At 41.8% G+C, this 26,353-nt stretch overlaps 1 protein-coding gene and 1 long non-coding RNA gene across 5 annotated transcripts in view; one reads left to right on the top strand and one right to left on the bottom strand.

Moving 5' to 3' along the window:
• Positions 1-270: 270 nt before the first annotated feature.
• On the bottom strand, positions 271-12,461 carry LOC140684352 (uncharacterized). Its single transcript, XR_012056565.1, has 3 exons — positions 11,695-12,461; positions 9,198-9,253; positions 271-7,731 (listed from the first exon to the last, which is right to left on the bottom strand). It is a non-coding gene; the product is annotated as an uncharacterized lncRNA (long non-coding RNA).
• Positions 12,462-12,563: 102 nt separating this feature from the next.
• Positions 12,564-26,353, top strand: part of WASF3 (WASP family member 3) — a 65,954-nt gene continuing 52,164 nt past the window's right edge. For 2 of the 4 annotated variants that reach the window (XM_030275023.4, XM_030275013.4), the window contains exon 1: positions 12,564-12,688. The gene's annotated coding sequence lies outside the window, so the exon portion shown is untranslated. Of the gene's footprint in view, positions 12,689-12,742; positions 13,497-26,353 lie in introns of those variants that run through there. The other 2 variants (XM_072930520.1, XM_072930517.1) reach the window with 2 other exon arrangements.

Raw genomic sequence — 26,353 nt, 5'->3', positions numbered from 1 at the left:
AACGATGCAGATCCTAGTATGTGTTGGCTTATCTCTTTAGTTTGCTGCTAAACCAGAGAAGCTTCTAAAGATAGCTGAAAAACTGATGATATCAGGTGTAATACATAATTTTGAAGATATTGTTTTGAAAAGCTGGTCCATTTATCTTCTATTTGGAAGCTGTAAGAGTGCATCAGGACTTGTGCAAGGTGCAAGGCAGCTAGAAAATGTTTGGGTTTTTTGGTTTTTTTTTAAACAAGGAAAATGACCTGCACTGTCACCAACATGGAATGCTCCAGTATGCCATTTCCATTTGTACACAAACACCTTACTGTGTTCAGGGGGAGCTGCTCTCTCTGAGGAACAAATCCTAAGTGGTAGCTATGAATAGCATCACAAGGCTTCAGAAACTGCAGTTCCACAAGGCTTTCCAAATGCTCTCCAGCGTGGCTGCCTAAAGGGCCAAATCTTCCCTACTTTACTAATTAAAAGCTTCCTTCATGTATTATAAAGGAATGCACAGCTATATAGACTGTATACTAAATAATAAATAGCCAGTTGCGAATGAAGTTGCAATTTTATATTCAGAACAGTTCAAGTTGTGTGGAAATTTTAAAAGGTGCATTAGGAGGAGATTAGAGTAGTTTCTCTCTTTTCTGGATGTTTTTGGATTTGATGACATAATGGGATAAATATCATTTAGGAATCTATGCTTACTCTTCTGGCATTTAAAAAGGCTGCTTGAAGGACTCTGTTGCTTAACATCATTCATGCATTTTCTTTATAGTAAAAAATTGTGCATTTATACATTATTTAATATGAAGAAATGGCTTTCTTGAGTTCTCTGACAGCTGCATAAAGAACATACTGCAGCTCTACAGACACCTGAATTTCCATAGAAAGCAATTGATCACCTCAGAAGAGAAATACATAAGCTATTTAATGGTATGAAGGAACAAAGAACAAAGTTTAGGACTGTAAGTGAAAAATACTACTATTGATAGAAATTTTAGAAGGAATTTATTTTGGCAGAATGTAATTACCCAACTGGATGGAGTGCTGTGATTTATGTTTGAGCCCGTGTGAAGTGCTTTAAGATGATTAATAACTGGCTCAATCCTTTATATTCATAACAACACTTGTGGCACAATAGCACGGTGTGATCTATCACTCCAGCTATTGTGCTAGTGGATATATAAGACCCCTACATTAGGCAAGCATGGAGTCTTGGGGCTGGTGAGCAGGCAGATGCAGTCCCTTTGCTATTTGCATTGCAGCCATGCCAGGGATCTAATAAGGGCTCAGAGCCCTGCTGGGCCAGACGCTGAGCAGTACTTGAAATGAAAGATGGCTTTCCCTTTCAGAGTTCACAATTTAATTATGTGATGGGAATCAATAGAGAGATAGAGCAGCAAAGGAGGGGTGCATCACAGGAGTTGTTGAACTTCATATAATAAACACCAGCCAGAGTCCACCATCTGTTTGCATCTCTTACAAGACACACTTTTTGATGAGAAATGAAATTATCTTGTGTACAAGATGAAGGCAGATAATTTCTTCTCCTTTTTACTTCAGCAGTAGCCAAAGATAACTGAAATTGTACTGTTTAGAATTTGACTACCCCATGATTTGCAGTCAAAGAAAGTAAAATATAAGAGAGAGACCCTGAAAACATCATATATGATGTGATGGTATCCATCTTATTTGGCTCCTGGGATCTTTGAAGTAAGTAGAGCACTGAGAAAAAGGCAGTGAGACTAGAACATTTTCTCTTCCTTGGCTGGTATAATGGTGGTGCACAATGACTAAAAATGAAAACAGAGTGAGAGAGATGATGCACAGAAGTGAGAATATAGTGGAGGAGAGGGAGGCAGAGATTGATGCAAAGAGAGTGAGGCTGAGATGAAGATTTTGCAGGGGATTGTGAGGAGCCTATGAGCAGAGGTTAAGTGTCCCAAGGGAAATTAACAGTGTAATGATACTTAGCATCTGATAGCCTTTGAAGACTGTTTCTTGCAGTTGTTTAAACCAACCTGGCTGCTTTGGCTCTGAACCTGGCACTTCCCATACTGAACAACAGGACTTGACATTTGCAAGCAAAATTACATGGTTTGTGAAAGAAATGATAATGTGCTCATGATTTCCATCATGCTAGTGAAAGAAAATAATATTTGTCAGATAAAGAAACAATACCGGGGAAGAAGCAGATTTTTTTTTTCTGTAAAATGTATATATTTTTAATAAAATCACCAAGAACCAGTACAAGAAATCAGCACAAGAATTTGTGATGTCTGGTACTGTAAAGAGAAAACAGATATATGGGAAGAGGCACCTGGATTTTCACTAGTGTCAATGAGGAATATTTGGCTGATGTTGTCTCCCTGAGGAAGGCCATGGTTATGAGTAGTTATGTGGTCAGAATGGTCCAGAACCAGTTTTATTTTGTGCATGATTTTAGCTGATGCTTCCTCTCTTGGCTGAAGTGCATGCTGCTCTATTTCTCTTCCTTGTTTTTGTGCTTTGCTTGCACCGAGGTCTCCTCCTCCTTCCTCCTCCTCCTTTGCAAAACTGGCAAAAAAAAGAAAAAAGAAAAAGAAAAAAAATTAGGGAAGAAGAGAAAAATAACAGAAAGAAAACTGACAACCTGTTTCACATTGCCCTTTTCAAAGGACATGGCAAGTTATGGAAAACACAGCGGAGCGCTTGCGATAAAGGCACGCAGCAAAGCAAGCCGGTGCCGCGGGATGGGGCGGCGGTCTCGGGGGTCCATGGGATGGGCAGCCCCTTCCCCGGCCTGTCCGGCCTCTCCCTGCCAGCCCTCCGCTCCCAGTCCCGCCCGGCGCGCCCTGTCCATGGTGCTGAGCCGCGGCTCCGGCCCCGCTCCGCGCCCCGCGCCGCCAGCGCGGGAAGCATTTTTCCTTCAGGTTCCGCAGGCTTCTACCTTGAATTGCTGCTGCTTCTGCGGTGCAACAGATGTTTTCCAGCCTGGATTTTCCTCTTTTAGCCACCCTAAGAAGCCAGGGAGATTAATTAAAGCCAGAGTCCCCATAGGTGAATTGGCTCTCCACGCACTCAGGAGACTCTCTCACTTTCCCTGGTTGTTATCTTCATCGGTTGCTTGCATAGGAGAGAGGATTAGATGAACACTGAAAACGCCTTCTGCCTTGATTTTTTTGTGTGTTTACTTTTAATTTTTAGGATATCTCCAGAAATAATGAGAAACAGCAGGGAACGAGAAACTGATTGAGATTGATCGTTTTGTGTATTTGGCTTGGGATGACCTTTGGGGAAAGTGGGTATTTAATTTTTACTGATGTTGTAAAGGCACAGACAAAGTCCTGACCTTTCTGATCCGGGGTGACCACTATGAGCATCCCACTGAGAATTAATTACAATTGCCTGGAGCGGCTCCAAGCAGCATTTATTAGAGCACTATAAATGTGGTAAAAGCGATCAGTATGCTTGGGAGAAGCCATTCCATGTGCCTGCTGTGATACCAAAGAGCAGCTCAGACTTGTCGGTTTGTTGTATTGTTTTGCTGTTCATTAACAAGACCGAAATAGGAGAGACAGTATTAGAACTCGAGGGCAAACATTTCCCATCATTCTGCTCTCCACACAGATACTTTTGTATTAGATTAAGGCACAATATATAGAACTAAGTAGAACAAAAATCAAACGCCTCCCCAAGAGACAGGACATGGTGCAATTCTCTGATTGTACAAAGCACAGTACAACAGCTTCTTCCAGCAACCTCCTAAAAATGTAAAGTGGAAGTAACAGAATGCTCCACACAAGAACTCTGTACAAAGAAGTATTTAATACTCAAGGTATGCTATGATGCCATTACACTTTAGCATCTTGCACAAAGCTGGGACCATTAATACCATGGGATCTTAAGTCCTTTTCCCCAGAGATCTGCTTAAAAATGGAAGATCAATTACATGTTCAAAGTTTAGGCAGAATATTTTCTGTAAGATATGATGATTTTGTCTGATACTCTGACAAAAGAACTGGGATTGAATAAGAAAGTTCAAATACAAGTTGTAAAACCACTTTTTTTTTTTCTTTTTGGAGAAAGATTTAATTGGGAATGAGAATGAAAAAGCTAGAAATGTGGATTAACGTAAAACAGAAAGGACAGCCAAGTTACAGCAGATGGCTTTTTCTTGTTCTTTGAGTGCCTTATAATGAGGAAAATATGCTATGTAATGACAGTTGTTTCTAAACTGACTTTTTTTTTTCAGCTGGGGGAGCATGTGTGAGATGTGGTTTCCCATGCATCACTGGTTGAAAAAGGAGAATAAAAAGACATAGCTGCAGACAGTCTGTATTGAACTGTTTTTGTTGTGGAGTTCTGGAGCTCGGTTTGATGCATGATAGGAAAGACAGCCATCTCCCATTCCAGCTAAAACTGAATGAGCAAATAATCTCTATTTCTCCTTGCTGCCTCGCCTCCCTGAGCATCTACATTACATAAAGGCCTTGCTATTCTCTTTCTGCAACACAGCCTCCCAATAGCCCTTTCTGTGGGTTGACCAAGATTTCTTTATTCTGACAGGTTTTTGTTCTGTCTTGCCGTGGTTGCTGTTATTTCCTTCCAGTGTCAGTTAATAATTCCTCTTGTAATGCTGTTATCCAAACAACACATTTTCCTACAACTGAAAAACTGTTGTTAAGAATTATTTAAAATCTCCCCTTTTTCAATTTTTTTATTCCTTCCTATCCAAAATGGGGTTGAGAGGGGGAGGGAGTGAAAGAAAACGGAAGAGGCAGCCTATTCTATATGACATACGCTTGATTTCCCAGCAAGGCTTAATTACCATTGGGAGTAAGGACTCCTGTTCCTTTTGACACAGCAAGCATTCAGAGTGCAGCCAGTGCCTCTTGCCTATTCCAGTTTGCATGCACTCGGATGAGATTTGATTGCACACTGGGGCACGTCTGAATACAATATGAATTGTATATGAGAAAGGAGAGCCTAGGCATGTCCCCTGATGGCCCCAGGCATCCATGCAGCTTTCAGGCAGATTTAAGACCCACAGAAAGTGGTATTTTTTGTGCTCTTTTCATATCAGGTTTCATTTTGCAAAGAAATGAGCGTGCTGACCCAGAAAGTACAGGTGGAGCTTCGAAACTCCCATGTAGCTCAGGCAGAAGGGCCTACGATAACGCAAGGGCAAGGGAACCTTGCAGGACTGAGTTCATGACTGAAATCTGAAGGGACTCGTGCTTCATGCTTCATGGTTACACAGGTCTAATTGGAGACAACAGGAGGCTTAGCATATAATGTGCAAGATGGAAACCTATCACAGTGATTGCTCTTCAACTTTGCATAAAGACATGTGCATTGTGCTTTGAGGAGAAGCCTGATTTCCCTTGTTTTTGAGTCTAAAATGTAACAAAATTGTATCAGCTCTAGCCAAAAAGAATAAAAGCTAGAGAATTCACATACTGAAGATATGTTGTTAAAGCAAATCAAGAATAAGCTTCAAAAAAAGGAAACAAATAAATACAGAATTCTAAAACTTCATTTTAAAAAATTGCCATTTTCAAGATCATAGTGATGTGTACCATCAGTCATGTGAGCTAACACTCACATAAAAATTACTTACTGATGCTCAAAATCTAAGGACTTTCTTTGAGTGAAAATCCAACTTTTCCCTGACTGGTATCCAAAATGCCCAGCTTTCACTGCCCATTCTGAAATATGGTTTTGTGTCTCTCATGGAAATACTAAATGTTCCATAATAGAAACAAGAAATAAGCAATCAAAAGCAATATACTCACGAATTTTAAGGAAATTCTTAACTTCAGCTCCCTTTGAAACATTGGTATAGAGAGAGGTTTGTAACATTGCTAGACATTCTTTTAAGAAGCTGGAGAAGACTGTTTGGAAAGCAGTGATAAGGTAATAGTTAGCAAAGGTTCACTACTACAACTCTTGCCTGAGATTCTCCAGGGACGTGTCCTGAGTTTGGTAATGTTTTGTATTTACTTCAGAGTCCTGGATGATGAAGTAGAAAGTATGTTTAGCACATTTGCAGATGTCACAAAGCTGGTGGAGTAACAATCAAAGTGATCCTGACAAATGGGACAGATGGCCAAAAAATCTAGGATGAACTTACTTCAAAGAGAAGAACGTAAGGTCTGCACTTAATCTGCAAAAATCAAGTGCATTAACACAGAATGGGAAACAGCTGACTAGGCAGCAACTTTGCTGAAAAAGATGTTGAGGTTGCAGTGACTCACAAGTGGGATATGTATCAACAGTGTCATACTGTTACAGTAAAAGTAAACATGAAGCTTTGCTATTGAGAGCTGCATGTCTAGTTCTGGGCAGTGAACTTCATCATATGTGGAGGCAGTTCAAAAGAAAGAAAGGAAAATGACCAGAGAATTAGAAAACATGTCCAATGAGGCAAGAAAGAAAGCTAGGGTTTTAGTTTATTGAATCAATGACTGGAGAGATGAGAGAAGCTTTCAAATAATCACAGGTTGTCATCTGTTCTCTGTATCTGTTGTGGATATCAAGAGAAAAGAATGTGCTAAAATTACATAATAGAAGAGTTATATTAGATATTAGCAAAAAGTTTTTGACAATAGAAACTAGGCAAGAATACATGGGGAAATGGTGAAATTCTCTGCTTTAGATTAAATACCTTAAAATAATAAAGCAGACACCAGTCCATAATCATATCTCTCTCATTTATGCAGGTTTGGCACAGGAAGGTGGATTAAGACAACTCTTTCTGCCATTTTGGCCCCATTTTCCATGTCTCTATCACTACTCTCATGATTTAATTCTAGCGTTAACTTTTCTATTTGCAGTTAATTTACATACATTTTGGAAAGATGGTCTCAGTAAAACTCCGTCTCACCTCTGTGGTTCATAGACTTAATTTTCTTCTGGTGCTCTCCAACTTCTACCTCTACTTTCACACCTTAATCCTTTACATCTCAGCTTCTTCCACTCTGGGACACCAGATGCCAAGTCCACTGGGTAAACCTAACTGGTGATCCAACTGTGTCTAGAAGCTGGGGACAGGGAGTTGGGGAGTCTCATCTCAGTTGGAAAATAAACCCCTTGGTCAAGCTGCTGGATGGAGACAGTCTCATTGGCCTTGTGTCACTTCCCTGTCACATAACAGGATATAACAGCTCACTTGTCACAGCACTCCTAAGAGGAAGCTGTGTACAATGGGCCAGGGAAAGATCAGAAGCATTTTGTACTCACTGTTGTGCATCTTTGTACACTGGGTCATTTGATCCCTGCCATCTAAATGGCTGCGCCATTTCTAAAAATAAGCTGATACTTTGTGAGGCAGACACTCACATCAGTAATCAGGGTGCTCCCAGGACAGCTTTATTCTCATGAGGTATGTATGGTTGAAAGCAATGGATTTTATATTTTTTCTATTTTTATAAATTTTTCACTGTACTCCTCATGTTTGTTTGCTGTGAACTATTCCTCCTAACAATTCCAGGATATGCCAGGAGCATATTTTTTATTGGCACCTACTGTGATGTTTAAAATTGAATTTGAAAAAAGAAAAATAATTTAGGATAACTAATCCTTTCATCACAGCCATCTCCTTCATTATTCCTCCCTCACCTTACCTCACATACTAGACTGCAGCTGATGTCTGTCCAAAGAAGTGGGATGCTGCTGGGACATTCCAAGGTTTTGAACAAGCTTGGGTTTGGCTCTGCAGTTCTGGGCCTCCACATGTCATTCAAAGTAGTTTCATATCTAAGGCAAATCACATGGGATCACATTTAAGCCAAAGCCACTTCTTGTTCAGATAGATTATCTTCACTCTGTCCCCTTGACTTTCCCAAAGTCAGAGATGGTAATAGAATACAACACTGAGGCACTCTCTCTTTTCTATGGATGAGAAGAGAGATTTCTAAGGGGCCCTAAGAGACCTAGAAGATAACCTCTTGCTGAAAGTCAGTGGGAAATGGATGGTTGCAATCTCTGTCAGTAAACTTTACCCTTGAGAGAGACAAGATGGACAAACAAATCAAATGGAGTGAGGTTACCAGTAACTATTGGATATCAGGCTGGGAGCAATTCAACATAGTTATCATGAATCTTTCAATATCCGTGTCTGTTTATGAGCTTAGTAGAGTGAGAAAACAGCTAGGGACTTCCCAGAACATTGCATAAATCCAACTGAACAATATGTTGTTATTCCTTACCCTTCTATTTTTCTCTAAGAAAGCCCATTTTTACCTATATAAGAGATTTCTTCTGACGTTATACCCCTGTTATGTTTGTGGCCATAACAAAAGAAGGCACAGAAGTTTAGGAAAGGACTGCTGGGTTTGCAAAAAGCTATAGTGAATCCAGCCAGGAGAAAAAAAAAGAGCTCATCTTTAGAGGATGGGAAAGTGTTTGCTACAGTACTCTTTGAAACATTTCACACTGTCCTGTTTGCAGAAACCCAACTATCCTTGTGACCTTCCCTTCCCTTCCCTTCCCTTCCCTTCCCTTCCCTTCCCTTCCCTTCCCTTCCCTTCCCTTCCCTTCCCTTCCCTTCCCTTCCCTTCCCTTCCCTTCCCTTCCCTTCCCTTCCCTTCCCTTCCCTTCCCTTCCCTTCCCTTCCCTTCCCTTCCCTTCCCTTCCCTTCCCTTCCCTTCCCTTCCCTTCCCTTCCCTTCCCTTCCCTTCCCTTCCCTTCCCTTCCCTTCCCTTCCCTTCCCTTCCCTTCCCTTCCCTTCCCTTCCCTTCCCCATATTCACCCTGGTTCCCAATTTTTAGTTTCATCCAATTAGTCCTAGCTGTGCCACACTAAATCAACAGTGCACTACTAACTACAGCTTTCTGCATATAATTTTTTAATCTCTCAGGGAACTTGGCATCATGTCTTTCCTGTGTTTATTTTTATAATGGGAGCTTGTTCAACTGGCAACACTGTAAAACCATTAAGAGAGGCTGTCCAATCCTGCTATAGATCACCAGTCCTTGCTTCATAGGATATCCTGCTACACTGCCCTCCCAAAATGTCGGGGCCAGCAAAGAAAAACGAGTGCTTTGCATAGCAAATAGTTTTTATGACTTACAGTTAATGGACCTTACCATTAATTGGCAGAATTACAACTCGTGTTTAGTTGATGAAAGTAGCTGTCTTGAAAAGTTATTAGGCTTCCTTTTGTTCTTGCTTCCCTTCATTTTTTTCTCAAGATTGATTACACAGTGACTCTTTGAACTTACATTGAATGTTTCCTTTGAGGATCTACTTGCATCTTGGTTTCATATTTTTTGTTAGTCTTTCAGTATTCCAGCAATCCAGGGATAGTAGAAGGAAAACAGTAAAGAAAAAGCAAAATAAGTAATAGTGTCAGGAAAGTATTCCCGAAAAATGTGAGTCATACGGTAGTATCAATAACACTGAAAGTGTGAATAGTATGAGAAATATATATGCAGCCTTATCAAGGCTAAACAGTTTTGTGATAAAGGAAAATAAACTCCATTAACAGGGATGTAGTAATTCATAAAGCATCTTAGGTTGTGCAGTGTCTGTATCTGCTGGCTATCCTAAATAAATTACTTCAGGCAAGACATGGTTCCCCTTTCTCTGGGGTGCGGCTGTGGATGGAGGGAAAGCAATTTACTTCAAAAGCTGATTCAGCAACAAACTCTGCAGGGGCCCATCAATGTACCATTAATAATCAGAGATGCTCTAATGATTAGCAGTGGCATTGTAAATCATTTGCACAACACTATTTATTTCAACATTATTCAGCAATTTTGTGTTTCCTGAAAGACAAAAAGGTTTTCATGTGATGAAATATACTCTCCAGCAGTAAGCAACAAGCTGTATAACAGGCTTTCAAAATATTGTTTCTTCTTACATGGTATCTTTTTTTTGTGTGTGTGAAGTATTGAAGAAGATGAGGTCCTTATAAATTTGATCTAAAACCAGTGATATTATAAATAGATACTAAGAAAAAGTCATGCTCACTTCCACTAACTCATCTTGGTTTGAGTCCCCAATAACCCTCCCTTTTCATTACCCTCTGAAGTCTGGTTCTTCCTTCAAGTGAAATTAATAGATCAGTCCTGGATATCTCTTGGTGTGCCTCAATCTAAACCTCTATTTACTGCATTCAGAGGGCTTTCCTGAAGCCCGATTTAACTTAAAAATAATATTGGTTCATACAAAAGCTGATTCAATTATTCCTCGCATTTAATTTAACAACCTTTCTTTTTCTCTTAATGAAAACTCAATACCAATTTAATACAAATTGTTTGGCAGATTTGCCTTATATGCAAATTCAAAAGCAAGGTCAAAGCAGCAGTAATAAAGCTGTGCCTGAGTTCCTTTCTTACAAGATCTAGATGTTATTAGAAATGGCATTAAAAATGTCATGAATACAGAGGAGAAAAATGAAAGCTAAGAAATAATCCAGGAGACTGGGAAGCAGCCGGAACGAAATAAATGTTAATTAATACCTTGCATCACACAGGCTACTTTCTTGTATTGATGGAGTAGAAAAAAAGTACTGGTAAAGATAGGTCTGTTTGCAATTAATATTTTTAAAACCTCAAGATCCCATTTTCAACATGAAAAAAGGACCACTGAGTGAGCATGAATGCAGCTGTATTTTAACAATAGCAAATAATTTTCCTTCTGTTTTGTTTTACTGTCTTTGAAGAGTTTCCACTTGCTGCATATGTGTTTCAGGAAAAATACTCTTTTTTTTTCTGTATAGAGAACGAATTTTTCTGAAAACCTTGAGACTATTTTGGTCTTAGGATTTTTGTCCCACTAAGCCCTTATGCTGAGTAAAAAGCCTGCTGCTTCCTTCTTTTAGGGTTATGTTACTTAAAGACTTCTTCTCTGTTTACTTTGCTAGCGATCATAAAACTGTCACCATCAGCAGTTCAAGCTGGCTTGCTGCTTTTTGCTGTGTAACCTGGAGTGATTACAGCAGTGGTTCTCAGCTGTTGCTTCTTACCACGACTGACACAAGTACCTCAAATACAAATATTTTTTTTCTAAGAATTATAGGAATCCCACATATTCAGTTATTTATGGGTATTTGAATTTTTTAAAAAATTTTTTTAAAAAAATTTTTTTGGTGAAAAGGAGGTGCTTGGGAGCCTGCAATTTTGCTGTAAGGCAAGATGTAGGTAACTGAAGTGGTTCAACTAGGTTGAGTTCAGTAAACTTTTGATTGCCAATTGACTGGAGATGGTTTTAAAAACTCTACTTTCAGCTGTGATTATTTTTATTGACTAAATAGTATTTATTCAAGATGACTCCAGAGAGAGTGGCTGCCCCTTCAGCTTTCCACAGCCTGAGACACCACTGCCCCACCGCTCCTCGAGTTCCAAGTGTCCACAGCGGAGCAGCCCGAGCCCCCATGGATGAGGGCAGGCTGCTGAGCTGGTTAGATCGAATGCTGCCCATCATCGCGGTGGGTCCTGCCTGCTCCTCTTCTGTAGAGCATTATTCCATGATCACGGGGGTGTTCCTGACCTCTTTGTCCCATATAAAGGCCAAGCAGAGACTCTATCGATCTGCACAGCCTGCTGAAAGGGACAGAACAGCTGGTCGTCACCTTCACGGGCTCGCTGGTTTTGGATGTCCTGTGTTAGTAGTCATTAGTTATTGAAGTCACCCCCCCGGGCCATTAAAATAAATTTAGCAGTTGTTTTAGTCACCCTGCCCCTCCAAAATCTGATTCACGTGATACACTCCCACCTCCTTTTTTCCTGAAGGCTTTCCGGCGCGCATCACAAGCCCTCGCTACAGGGATAACCACAAAGGCCGGCGGCTCAGGCGAAGCTGAAGGGGCACATCGCTGGGGCTCGGTCAGCAGCTGCAGCCCTCGCAATGCACCTGCCCAGCGGGGAGCGAGCCCGCCGGGATAAACATGGATCTCTTGGGGGCCCAGATGCTCAGGAGCTGGATTCAGCAGGAACTGGGTCGCAAGGGCAAGAAAAGGGCAGCGGGGGTGGGTGTGTTTGTGGCAGTCGGGAATAGGGGCAGAAGCGCCGCAGAGGTCTCTTGCGGGCAGAAAGGGGACCGGGGCGGTGGGTGGGTGACAGCAGCGACCCGCGGGCATCGTGGGGGAGGCGCCAGATAGCCTCGGGGACTGCGAGGGACCAGGCACCGCCGTCCCGCCACCGGCGCCAGGCGGGGAAGGGGCGGCTCGGGCACCGAGGGAAGGGGCGGCTGCTCCCGAGAGGCACGTGGGCCTGGGGGGCCGTCAGGGAGCCCCGGGGCAGCCGCCGCACCCTGGGCGCTTGGGCGGCCTCACGGGGCCAGGCGGGACCCAGGCCGCGGCGGGCAGAGGTCGAAGCGGCGGATATGGGCCCGCCGGCCGGGGGAGAGATGAAAAGATGAAGGGAGGGATGGATGAGGGAATGAAGGAGGGAGGGAGGAGGACGGAATCGCCATCCCCGCGGCCGCCCGGCAGCCCCAGGTAGGGGCCGCTGATTGACAGCTGACACCGCCCCCCCGGCGCTCTCATTGGTCGCTGCCCACGCCGGTCAGCGCTCGGCGCCGCCGCGGCCCGCTTCCCATTGGCGGGCTCCGCCCCGCCCCTCGCGCAGGAGCCATAAGGGCGGCGAGGGGGCGGGGCCCGCGGCTGAGGGGGCGGGGCGGCGGCGGCTTAGCCCGCGAAGGCGGCGGTGGCCGGAGCGCTGGAGCGGCGGCGGCGGCTGGAGCGGCATGGGACGGAACGCAGCGCCAGGTGGGTGCGGGGCTCCGCTCCTGCTCCCCGCAACTACCGTGCAGGGAGGGCAGGAGAGCGGGCGGCGGCGCTTAGAGGGTCCTTTCCCCGCCTGCGAGGAGCGCGGAGGGGGAGCAGCTGTTTTCAGCGGGCTTCAGCCCGCGGGGATAATCCCGGCGCTGCCCTGCGGGAGCCCCTTTCTCTTCCCGCCGCGGCGGGGGCGCCGGTGGGTGGCTCCGGAGCCCCTGGCTGTGCTCCGCTGGCCCGGGCTGAGCTGCCCATCCTCGGGCCCGCCCGCCTCAGCTTTGTTCCGAGTCCTCCCGCCGGGCTCGGCCCCTCGCCGGTCCTCGGAGCGGTCCCTTTCCCCCCGCGCTCTCGGGGGGAGGCTTCGCAGCCCTCCGTGCGTGGGGTCGGGGACGGGCCCCCGCACTGTTCCCCGTGCTGTCCGCAGCGCTCCGTTCGGGCAGCGGGAACGCGGCGCCCAGTCCCGGGAGCCGCCCGCCCGCGGACTCGTTCCCCGCTCGTGTTCGCCCCCCGAGAGCGGCCCCCGCGCCGGGGCACCGCCGAGGCTTTCTGCTGCCCAGCGCTCTTCAAGTACTTAAGAAATAATCGTCTTTGGCTTTGAAGGGCGCTGGAAGTCCTTGACAGCTCGGGAACTTTTAAACCCTTCCCCGCCCCGCCACGTTTGGGGTTTTTTTAATTTTTTTTTTTCTACTTGTCTCTTAAGTAAATGTATCCCTGAGAGGAAGCCTGGCGTCTGAGTGAGTGCAGGCGTGTGAAGACAGGGATTTATCTCAACTGCTCAATGTCTAACACGGACCTAAAAGCAGTTAAGAAATGCTTTGTTTATTCTCTTTCTTTCTGATACAGTTCAGTAATCGCTGCAGATAACAGGAGAAGGGCTGATAGTTTTAGGCTGAGCAGTAATCTGTGAAGTGGGGCCAGTATTGAGTGATGGGTTATTGGATACAGTTGTGAGATTCCTTGATAGAAAACGCTTCAAAGCATAAATGGTGTAGTGTGTGTGCTGTTCGTGCAGGACTAGGAAAAAGCTGTAATTCTTTGTGCCTCTTTTGTAAACTGCAGCAAATGTGGGGATGGTATTCCGATCAGAAAAAGATGGGGGCATATTATGAAAGCAGCCAGGAACTTCAAGTAATTTCAAATATGGGGATGAGGAGGTTGCAAGACTGGCCTTCTTTTTAAAACTTTACATAGGGAATCAAAAAACATTTAGAGAAGACAAACTGTTGTTTTGACTTTGGCTGATACAGTATTTTCCATAAACTAATAGTGAATGTACTTGGAGAGGAATGAAGTAATGGAATAAGGTTGCAGTTCTTATCCTCCTGTAGGCTGTCCCACACTACAGTGCTCTGTAGTTCAGATGTAAAGTTATGTGGTCTCTAATACATGGAGGTTGACATGATACAAAATAATTATGCTGCACTAGTGCTCAAGCTGGAAATCTGTGAAAGTTCTTGTTACACTGCTTTTAAACTTCAGCGATTAAAGATTAAACCCTGTGTTTGAGCCGTGAAACTGAGCTTTGTCAGTTTTTATGCTACAGCTTTTTGTCTTTTAATTTCCCATCAGAAGAAAATATGCTAAGATAGAAGGACAGTTAACTGCCCATGGGCCCCAAGTCATTCTTAGTAAGAATTAGGATGTTTTATCTGTAGCTATTCATTTGAGACTAGGACCATATTATGTTTCCCTTAAGTGATGTGGAAACTTGATTTGTTTCCAGCTGAATTCTGGGGATGAGTTGTGCAAAGCAAACTTTTTCTGTCCCTTGCTGGAAGATTAGTTTTGTGTTTATATAGCTAGCGGCAGTATGAATGGAGTTATTAGGCAGTGAACACAGAGATTTTGTTGTACATGAAATAATGTATAATTGAGCCAGCCCTCTTTTCGTTTTCCATGGCTATTTTCCTCAAATAAAGAGAAAATATAAAACATTATTATTATCAGATACTGAAACAATAGTCTTGATTATACTCAATGGTTACAGAAATTGAATAGTCTTTGTTAATCTTCCTATTTGTCCATGGAAGTATTAAAATTACTTTTCATGCCAGAAATAGAATTGCTTGTGCTTTAAAAAATTATTTTCATAGCAGGAATAAGTTACTGTGGCTTCACATTTGATTTACATGGTATAACACATGTGACATTTCATAGTTAAAAACAGCATAAACCTGTTTTGTTTTCCAGTATATGCTTATCTGTAAAACATGCCTCAAGGGATCATGATTTTAGGAGTAGCAATATAAACTCCTTGTACATCAGCTACTCTTTAGTGTCCCTACTTAGCTCAGGTTTATTTACTTTGTGAGATGGTACGTGCCATTTACTTTTCTGAAACAAGAATAACACTGTCTGCGGGCAGTATTGCTGTATGGAGGAAAGAGAAAGAAAAACCATCATCTGACAGATGATAGTGTTTTGAAGTGCCTTATACAGTGATGAGAAGGACAGGGTTTCTGAAGAGCTAATCAAACCAGAGCAGATACTTTGGTGAAGAATTCCGGAAGAGCTGATGGTGGTTCAGTGTTTCCATCACTGTATCAGTGTCAGTTGGATGTGAATTAGCTTTCTTGAATTTGCAAGTCTTTGTTTTCTTATTAAACTTCCTGCATGAACAGTCACATAACAAAGTACTCTTCGTTCTTTTGAGCAGTCTCAGAGCTCTGTCTTCCAGAGTTCTCTTGACTGCTTTGTGTGAGGAAGGAGCAAAAAATACTCTGCAGGTAATTTGATTCTGTTCTTGCAGGCCTGTCTTTAGCTGATGTGTACTTAATGTTGTCTTATAACTGCACTGAAGTTTAATACAGGTTGTATAACACAACTCTTCTTGGACTCTTCAGTTCAAATGAGATGTGTTATTACTTCCTGGTTCATGTGTGTCTCCAGTTAAAATTATTAGACAAGCTGTGGTCATTACTTTTGACTTGTTTTTATTTTTGCTTGCATAGGATCCTGAGCCACAGGCAGTATATCACATGAATTGCACTACTGGTATAAGTTACTGACCAGACAGTGCATGCCCAGTGGGTTATGATACTAAGTTTTGTTAATTATCTCAGTAGCATAAATACATTAGAACACAGTCCTGATGAGGAGCAATTGGTTTTGTCAGGCTAATTTCTTAGTTATCTAATTTTAATGGCATGTAGTATATGGAGATCATTGATAGGATCAGATTACAAATGTCTTCCAGTGCAGGATATAACTGTACTTTGCCTTTGGAAGCTTCCCTGTACAAGCAATGTGATGAGTTGCAGGCTGTCACTGTTTATTCTCTTAAAAGGTAGAGGTAGAGAGTGACTGTTAACTTCTCTGTATGGAAGGCTCACGTACAGAATACCTGTAATCTAAGAAAAATTAGTGTCTTGACTGAGAATTAGATTGAAGCATCTTGACCCTTAGCTCTGTTGCAGAACTGCCATAGCACTTACGTTCTCTCCTTAGAACTTAGTCTGCCTTTAGAGGTAATAATGATAATAACCTCAAGTTACAGCAGAATTATTTGTTATATTTTAACCAAATGTTTTCCTTCACATTTAACTATTATTTAGATCTAAGCAAACCTTTGATAAAAGCTGTTGAAATGTTGCATTGGGTTGTTTTCTTAACTAGTAAAGCGCAGGTGTTTTTCACCTCTGTTTTGAAAATTCAAATAACTGAAGTATTTTTAGCTATTGATGGATGTAATTTATTCTGCCACAAGAAGAATCAAAATGCTTTGGAAGAAATTAAGAAATTTGTACAAACAGCTGGAGATCAAAATGGCAGCCTTTTTGCTGATTTAATCTGCGAACTTGAAGCTTATCTTTGATTTCTTCATTTTTGGCACGTGAGGTAGCTGGAGAATTATTTTGAAGGCTTCTAAGTATGGTAAATATTTGTTGGTTTGCTAAGGATTGTTAAGGATTTATAGGTGTCTGGAATTTCAACATGTTGTAAATTAGTTTTTCCTTTCACATACTGAAATGTTCTGCTATTGAACTGATGGTGTTTTCTGCCTCTAGAGATGACCCAGAATGTATGGGGATTTTTTTTTGTGGACCTCTCAATTCAGTAGAATTTTAGTTACTCCTTCAAGATTCTTGGAGCCCCTTCCTATCTAAGAAATATAATATCTTTATTCTAACAGAGTTTTGGTAGCCAAATTCAGTGATAGGGGACAGTGTGTGCTTCTACCGAATGTAAAACATAGCATGCCACATTTATTAAATATATTGGTTTTGAGTATTCATTATACTCGTGCCCCTTGCATGCTTCAACTGATTTATATTTTCAAGTATATGTTTTAGAAGCAGAAAAAATTAGTGTTCTTCAGTACTTCAGCTGACGGATCCCAGGTTTCTTGGGCATATTAACAGTGGCAATCTACTTTGCTTGTGTATGTAATGGATGATGCATGATACATCAAAACATGTTAATAGTATCTACTGAACGTTGGAATTGATTTCTTGATGTTGGTTTTGAAACCCCACAGTTGAAAAGGTCAGTATCAAGTGATGCCAAGGAAAACCATTTATCTGCTATGGACTTGATGCTGTCCTAACAGAACAACAGGCAGCTGTGGGGAATAATGTGCTAGAAGACAAGGCCTGCAGAGCTTGTTTTATTTTGGAACTTCAAAAAGCCTTTGGAAACACTTCTTTGAGAAGTTCTTCTGCCTCATTACATGTGAATGGATAAATGAAGTTTGAACTTGTGAATTAGAAGGGGGGCTTTAGTGGCAATGTGGCTTTTTAGTTTGTTTCTCTGTAGCAGTTAGGTCTTGCTGATGAGTTTTCTATAGAATGCTGAAATTCTCTGGAACTTATATCAGCACAGATTTACTGCAGAGTTATTTCCTGGGAAAGTAGTGTTTTTCTTTATGAAGCTTGGCTGCTGCTTTGAATGCTTAAACAGCTGCAAGCATGGACAAGAATATATCACTTGAAATGAAGCTTTTGATTTCATGCTGAATTTGAAGACACTCTTGTATCAATGTTTTTCGCACATGGAATATTGAAGTTTCTTCTCACCTCTACATGCCAGTTCAAGCTGGAATGGAGCTGCAGATAAATCTGAAGTCATATTTAAAGAGGACATCTTGGTACAGATATACAAGTGGTTTGGTTACAGTGTCAGGTTATTTAACTGAATAGTAGGAGAAGCGTATTTGCATTGCTGGACAAGCAGATGTGCAAGCCATGTGCATTCTATCCATTTTTTTTCGCAGAAGGAACCAGGAACTAGTATTTCAGCAACTTCTTTTTTTTTTCCCTAGATGGAGGAGATCTTGTCTCCTCCTGCTCAGCCAGCTTGCTTCTCTTGACGCTTTCCCTTCAAATCCTACAGGTCTTGTATGTGTTCACTGTAGCACTCACTTGTATGTTTATAACTAATAAAGAGTTGTGAAGCTTGGGCATGGTAAGTGGGATATACCTGAAGGTTGAAGGGAGCAGGTGCAAATGCCTTCCAGAGGAGTGCCTGAAAACACACCGAGGTATAATCTTTCAGCCCTCACATGAAGTGTAGCTATTATAACATTTGCCTCTGTCATCAAGCACTGCTCATGCTCTTGTAGACTACTATAACATTTCAGGTATCCTTTGATTCAGGGTGGGTAGCTCCACACAAGCACATAGTGAACATTAGGAGCTACACCTAATTCATGCTGCAAAGACAGACCTTCATGTCTAGTCGCTGAATTTCTGTACTGGATTTGCACTGGTAAGGACAAGTGAAGCTTCCATGTTGGTGTACTAAGAAGTGGTTAAGTTCTTAACGTTAAGGATTTTTCTCATCCCAAAATAGTTGCATCTGAAATACTAATGTAACACCATTGGGATTCTGATATTTTTTTCTAGAATACTTGCCATCTCACTGGAGAAGGTGTGTGCTTTGCGAAGTGTTGTTCTGGTTGCTGTACTGACAATTCTGAGGGCCTTGAAGCTGGTGTGGACCTGCAGCTTGCTGTCATGCTTGGTCACATGGCTGGCTGAAGCACTGTCTGACTAGTTGGCTTGATGCTGGAGCAGGTTTAGCAGTCTTCAGTAATTCCTGTACCCTGGATGGTGATGGCAAGGTTCTGTTCAATGTGATTTAGAACTCTGCTTGCAAAAATTGGGGAGAGGCAGGTAATACTCCACAGCTGGGGAGAATTACAGAATTTCTATTGTCTTAGCTGCTTGGAATGGATTAAATATTTTATGTTATTTAGTAAATTGGTCCAGTTACTATTTCTGTGCATTACTAATGAAGGACAGAGCCAAATATTGTAGCAGACTGAACCCTCATCTTAACCTCTGGCTTTCTGAGATGTACAGAAATAAATTTTATATAGTATGTACTCCAATCTGCATGTTTGTTAGCCATTTTTTCTCTTAATCTGAAACTATTGAGGCAGCAGTGAAATAACCACCTTTGGTGGGTATGTAGTATGTATTACTGCTGCCTGTGACAATGACTGCTGAAACCCCAAATTCATTGCCTTTTCTCCCTGTTCCATGCTTTAAAATGAAGCTGTTAAATGTTTTGTGTGCCACTTCCTCATCTGCATTTTCTGTTCCACTTCCTCTTGCTGCAAACTCTCGCTCATGCATTTTTTCTGAAATCTTTTACTTCCCTTTGAAACTCACTCCTATATCCTAGTATTCCCCGTAAAAAAGACAAACATTAGGATGAACTTCTGCTTTGTGTCATTTCTAGTAACACCCACAGATGCCTTATTTTTAGAGAATGAAATACTTGGATATGTAAAAAAAAGACAAACCCCAACAAAAACCATAAAAACCCTTCCCAGCTGCCACGTGCATCCCTGAAAAATTTTAAAATGGAGGGAAGTAGATGGAAGACATGAAGTGTAAATCCTTGCCAAATATAAATCCTTCTTCCCTTAGCTGAGTGAACTGCTTACTATCAGATTTCTTTAAGCCACAGAATGTTGGTTTTGGCAGGAACATCAGAAAGAGTTTTCTTTCTTTTAAACAGTTGTTGTTTGGAAAACAAGCATATGTTTGGCATCATCATAGGCTTCTAAAAGAGGAAAAAGTGATTTTATTTTCAAAACATATAGTAGAACTGTATTTTCACCAGAATAAAATGTTAAATGCTTCTGGAAGCTTAAATATAATAGTGTGTCCATGCAGTTGGTTGTCAAGGTTGAAACAACAAGTACAGTTAGCCCCAAAGCTGCTAAATGCTAATCCAAGCTTGGCAAGTGTTTTTCTCAGCCAAGTGAGCTGAGGAAGTTGGAGAAGCACATAGGCAGCCTGTAATAATCAAGTTTTTTTTTAAGAAAACTTACATGTTGAGGTTCAGTTATAAAAAAATGCAGCCTTATTTTATGCTTTTGGTAATGGTGATGTTAGCTGAAAGACCTGTGACTCTAAATCTGTAGTTCAGGTATCCCCACTACTATTCATCTTGGTGGAATTACTGCTGTTAATGGTTTTGAATATGAAGCATTAGAAAGTATACTGAATTAGGTTTTGTGAACCTAAGAGATGACAGTCTAAATAGTGAACAGCTTTGATTTGTTGGTCAAAGATAACTTCCTTCATGCCTCATCACAGAACAATAAACGCAGCATAGAGCAGTCCGGGTTACTCAAAGAAGTTTGTCTAGGTTCATTCAGTTATAGGGATAGGCTCAGAAAGGAGAAAAACTACATGTTTTGGCACTGGGTGGGAAACATCAGGGAGATTCAACTGTGAGGGTGGTGAGAAGTATGGGTGTTGACTCTAGAGGAGTAAAACTAGTGAATTTAATTGAGGGTTACTGAGAGTTGTTACAATCTCTTTAAGATGTTTAACCTGATATTTTAGAGCTAAAATATGGAGAAAACCTTCAAACAAAAGCTTGTCTGAAATACAAAGCTTGAAGGACAAGTGTTCTTTTGTCAGAAGTGTATTTTTGAGGCTTCTAAATCCACTTTGAGCAAAGTACTAAAATAAATGTAACTGTAGGAAGATAAGACTGTAGAAATAATTGAATTCCACTGTGGATGGTCAATTTGCATTGTATTAGTAGTGTTCTCTGAAATATGCCTTCCGTAATTGTTTTTTGCTCATTTCTACAGGTGTATAACGAAGTGTTCATCCTCTTTTCTTGTTCAAAGCATGTAGGACTTGATGATTTAAATCAGATTCTTATTGGGTGTTAAAAGAATAACAAACTTGGCCAAAGTGGGAACCTTAAGTAGTATGTTTTATTGTAGACTTGAAACAACTTTTGGTGATTCTGCATATAAGAGAACATGACCTGTGAACAGCTGGTCCATAAGAAGCAGTTTTGTTGCAGAACAGACTTATTTACATGTTAACTTGGTAATAGGCTACTCCTCAAGGGCAAAATATCTCTATACTGTTGTTATATTTGAAAATGAGGTAGTTGTGAAAATACAGGATCTTGAAAGTGTTGGGGGCACTTACCTCTTTTAAAAAAAGTGTGATTCCCATGGTAATCTGCAGCAAGGTTTTCTAAAATAACAAAGCCTATATTCATCTGCACTGTGCCGAAGGAATATTATTTGGGATCAGATGATAGTTTTAAGTGGTACTTCATGAAGGAGGCTCTGAAACAAAACAAAAAACCCCAAACAAAAAAAGTTCCATGTCGATTTGGCTGATCTGTTTTAGTTCATTGTACTTGATGCAGAATTTGCCAGAGGTTTCACAACTTGTAATAACATAAATGGTCAGCTCAAATGGTTGTGGTGCTTACGCCTCCTGAGCACTTGTTGGTCATAGAGGTCACATCTGAAGAGCTACATGAGCATTTCAAACTGAGGTCAGGTGTGGTAGAAGAGTAAAGGCATCAAATTCTGCATCTGGTGTGGCTTTACTTGCAACCTTCCACCCATCTGCAGTGCATGTGCTGGTGCTCTTTGAACAAAAGCTTAATGCATGCCATATCAGTAGTTTTAATTGAGCCTCCCTGTTTGGTTGTATTTTATTCCTCTACTGCTCTTTTGCCAGCACCAAGCAGCTGTTAAGTAAAGAGGGAAAGAGGAAGCCACGTGTCACAGTTCTGGCCCTGGCCTCTGGCAAGTAGAGTTGTTACTTTTCAAAGCATTGTGTGGTTTCTGCTTTTTTATATGGAGGTGGGAAGAGGTGGATTTGAAGCTGTGCTGAATGTCCTGCTGTCTTTTCTCTCTCCCCATCCCAGAATGAAGTGGTCAGCAATATCCAGAATATCGTTGCTTACATTCCGAATGTAAGCCACACATTTCTCTGGAGCTGTCAGCTGCTGCCCTGGCAGCCATGGCAGTGCCCATGGCATTGCCCTGGGATATGGCAGGCCTTCTTTCCTCTGTCTCCACTCCTGCCTTCATAGGGTTAAACAAAATAGCTATTTTTCAAATGAAAAAAAAGTTCTTGCATGTTTATTGACAGCCCATGTCTTTCAGCAAACAGTTGCCACATTAAACGTTTATTTTTTTTCCCAAAAGTCAAGATATTTTGGGTCTTACATGATGCAAATCTGCATTTAATTATTGGAAATCTAAATTATTTATAGATTTCAAAATGTTAATAGAGGAAGGCAAAATTGAAATTGATATTTTCTGGTTGTTGGAAGACTGAGGAAGGGATGCAGCAAGAAACCCATCCAGAACAGGATAATTTACCTGCATCACATTATTATGCCGTTATCTGAGATGTACATATTGTATGTATTAAGTAATTTAGGTTTTCTTTATGGTCACATCATATCTTAGTTATTGTTTCTAAATCTTTTAATGTAAATTACTTTGTAAGATGCTATGTTTTTGGTAGCTGACTGCCTCTTCTTCCTCACCCTCAGCAGAAAATACTACACGTGGCTGTGAACATCATAGTGATGTAATCTGAAGGATAGGATTTATTGAATTTATGGGAATATGTAGTGGGAACAGGTAAAATTAGTCTCTTTAGTTAGTATCAACTGTGTGGTGTTGAATCGGATGGTAAGGCAGTAGATGACCTGGATGGGTTATGTGATTAGGATAATGAAGTCGATATTTTTCATTACTCATATTAAAAAAGTATTGTAAAATTCCTTTTTATGAAAACAGGTCTTAATTAAAACCATAAAAATCCCATGGTATCAGCAGGCATAATTGTTTTAAGCCACTTCAGCCATCTTTTCAAAAGAAAAAGTGGACTTTATTTCACATACTTTTGGATTTCTGGTGATTTGTTTGATCTTCCTAAACTGCTAAGCTCCGCTGCATTGAGTGAGATTTGATGTCACAGATCCATGCAAAACTGCTTTAGTTTAACTGGCTTATAAATAAAAATGTTTATAACAAAAAAGACCCAAAAGAAACAAACAAAACTGCCTGTTGCATCCGGCCCTTTAAAAACAGGAGGAGGGAGGGAAAAAACCTTAGAGAAATTGGGATAGACCTGAACCATGTAGCTAATGCTAAAGTATGCCAGTTTCTTTCAAGAACAGCTTTTTAGCTGGGATGAAATAAGGAATAATTCAATACATAAGTTTCACCTGTTAAAATGCTTTAATTTCTGTCCTTCCCCTCTCACTCACCTTATTTCTTTACATAATAATGTCCTTGATTGAGCCCCATAGGTCAGCTGTAAGGAGTCATTAACTGTTGAATTGCATTGAGTTTTAATTTTATAAGTGGTGGCTCGTTAATGATTAATCTGTGTGATACCTCTGTCTATTTGAAAACAATTTGTATGGTTTTTGAGACTTCAAAATTGAGGGAAAACCCCACACTTTTTACAAATACCTTCCTAGAGATAAAACATACTGGTTTTATGTATACTTGTAGGTACACAAGGCTTTATAAATTAAATAACTATAGCATTAGCCACATGCACACCTAAGTATGTGCATATGAGAGAACTGTTTATGACAACAGAGTATTCCAATTGGAAGGCACCTACAGCCATTGTCCAGTCCAACTGCCTGACTGCTTCAGGGCTGACCAAAAGTTAAAGCATGTCATTAGGGACATTGTTCAAATGCCTCTTAAATGCTGTCAGGGGTTGAGGCATCAACAAGCTCTCTAGAAAGCCTGTTTGAGTGTGTGACCCCTCCCTTGGTGATGAAACACTTCCTACTGTCCAGCCTGAACCTGCCCTGGTGCAGCTTTGAACCATTCCCATGTATCCTGTCACTGGGTCCCAAGGAGCAGAGCTCAGTACTTATCTTTTTCACATCCCTTCCTTGGGAAGCTGTGGAGAGCAATAAGGTCACATTCAGCCTCTCTTTCTCCAAACTAGAGAAACCCAAGTCCTCAGCCACTCATTACGGGACTTTTCCTCGCAGGCCCCTCTCCAGCTTTGTTGAGCCTCTCTGGACACATTCAAGCACTTTCACAACCTTCATAAATAGTGCAGCTGAGAATAGTAGACAGTCCTTGAGGTGTGGCCACTGCAACACTGAATGCAGCAGGAAAATCTCCTCTTTTGCCTGGCTGGTGATGCTGTTTGATGCATATTGGGATGGGGTTTGCCCTCTTGTCTGCCAGGGCTCACTGCTGACTCAGACTGAGCTTCTGCCATGAAATTCAGATCCCTGTCTCTCCCAGTTTATACTTTTGTCTGGCATTACTTTGTCCCAGGTGCACAATGTGACATTTGGACTTGTTAAATTTCATGCTATGAATCATAGCCCAGTGTTTCAATCTATGTAGACCCCCTGTTCCTCACGAAAGCCAGAAGCACCTCCCAGTTTGGTATCACCAGCAAACTCCGTAATGGTGCACTGCACTCCTGCATCCAGATTGCTGGGAAGTACGGGAACAGGACTGGCCCTGGAATTGAGGAGCGCTGCTGGGGAGCAGCCACCAGCTGGATGTAGCCCCTTCACTTTACAGCATTTTGAGCTCTGCCCTTCAGCCAGTCTTTTACTCAGCAAACCATGAACCCACTTGTCCTGCAGCTGGACAACTTGTCCAGAAGGATGCTGTGAGAGTAGCAAAAGCTTTCCTAAAAATCCAAAAAAAGGCATCTACTGCCTTCTCTTCATCTACTAGATGTGTGACCTTATTGGAAAAGGTTACAAAATTAGTTTATTAGTTATGGCTTTCATTTTGTGAAACCATATTGACTGTGCCTGATAATTGCATTATTCTTTAAATGCCTTTCAGTATTGCCCAGTGTAATCTTCCATAATTTTTCTAAGAGCTGAAGCTACATTAATAGGGCTGTAGTTTCTTGGCTCTTCCTTCATATCCTTCTTGTAAATTGGAGTAAAACTAGATCTGGATCAGCAGAGACCTCTCTTGACTCTGAAGACTTTTGGTAGATGATGGACAGGGGTGCTGCTGAAGCATCCACTGGCTCCTTCAGAACTCTGGGATGAATCCCATAATTCCCCATGGAACTGGAAATATTCAGATGATACAGCTGGTCCCTCAAAATTTCAATGTCAACAAGTGGAAACTCGCTGTTCCCACACTCATGGTCTTCCGACTTGGGACTGGGCAGCCCCAGGTCCATCAGTACTGTGACTGAGGCAACCTGACCAGCAGGTTGAGGGAGGTGATTTTCAACTTCTGCTTTGCTCTTGTGAGATCCCACCTGCAGTGCTGGATCCAGCTCTGAGGCCCCCACCCTAAGAAGGATGTGGACATGTTGGAGCAAATCCAGAGGAAGGCCATGAAAATATTCAGAGGGCTGTACCACATCTCCTGTGAGCAAAGGCTCAGAGCTGGGGCTGTTCAGGGAAAGAGAAGGCTTTTTGTGACAGGACAAGAGGTAATGGCTTTATGCTGAAAGAGAGTAGATGGGAAGACGTTCTTTACTCAGATGGTGATGAAGCACCGGAACAAGTTGCCCAGAATTGTTGTGGATTCCGCATCCCTGGAAGTATTCAAGGCCAGGTGGCTCTGAGAAGCCTGGGATAGTGGAAGGTGTCTCCGCCCATGGCAGGAGGTTTGGAACAAGATGATCATTGAAGTCACTTCCAACCTTGTTACAGTGAGGTCATGGGCACTCTGTTTCCCCTTCCCCGGGACCCTGTGACTCTGATCAAGATAGCCCTGGACCCTCCTTTCTGCCCCAACAGGGTTGGCGGAGAGCCAGGGAAGCCCACCCTGTCCAAAGTCTATATAGACCCCTGACATTTCCTGTTCATTCTCTTTTGCCCCACTCTCCCCTAGGACATCGCAGAATAAAGAGAGCTGAACCAACATATCTCTGGGTAAGAGCCTCTTTTGGAAATCTTTGCCATCTCCTGATATTCCTCCCCTCAAAGCCTTGGATCTCTGGGCTAGCCTGATTATTCAGGGGGCTGTGTGAGGGGGGAACGTCTGAACCTAAGCCATTCTGTATTTCTCTAATAGAAAAAAAAAAACCCACTGAATGGCATAGCTTTTAATTCATCCCTAGCAGTCACTTAATCATCTCCCACAAGTCCAATGTTTTGTTTTAGAACCCTTGCTATTTATGTACTTTAAAAGGCCACTTTAAGGGATCATAAAGCAGTTCCCAATAGACGCAAGCTTCATATCTCAGTTGTGGTTTTTTAACAAAGGATGTGGCCTCTTAGGAGGACATAATAACAGGGAAGGTAAAATTTTTCCATATATGTACCCAGCTCTAGTTCACAAAGCATCATTCTGTCTGCTAGGGTGAAGGATTCTCCAAACATTAAATCTGAGTGCTCTTATGTTTTTTTCATTTCTCTTTCACCACCAAGCTGTGAGGGAATTAGCCATGGAGGGATGTG

Source organism: Taeniopygia guttata, chromosome 1, assembly GCF_048771995.1.
Source record: "Taeniopygia guttata chromosome 1, bTaeGut7.mat, whole genome shotgun sequence".
NCBI classification, from domain to species: Eukaryota; Metazoa; Chordata; class Aves; order Passeriformes; family Estrildidae; genus Taeniopygia; species Taeniopygia guttata.
Note: the sequence above shows the minus strand (reverse complement) of the source record. Positions and strands in the feature narration are given on the sequence as shown.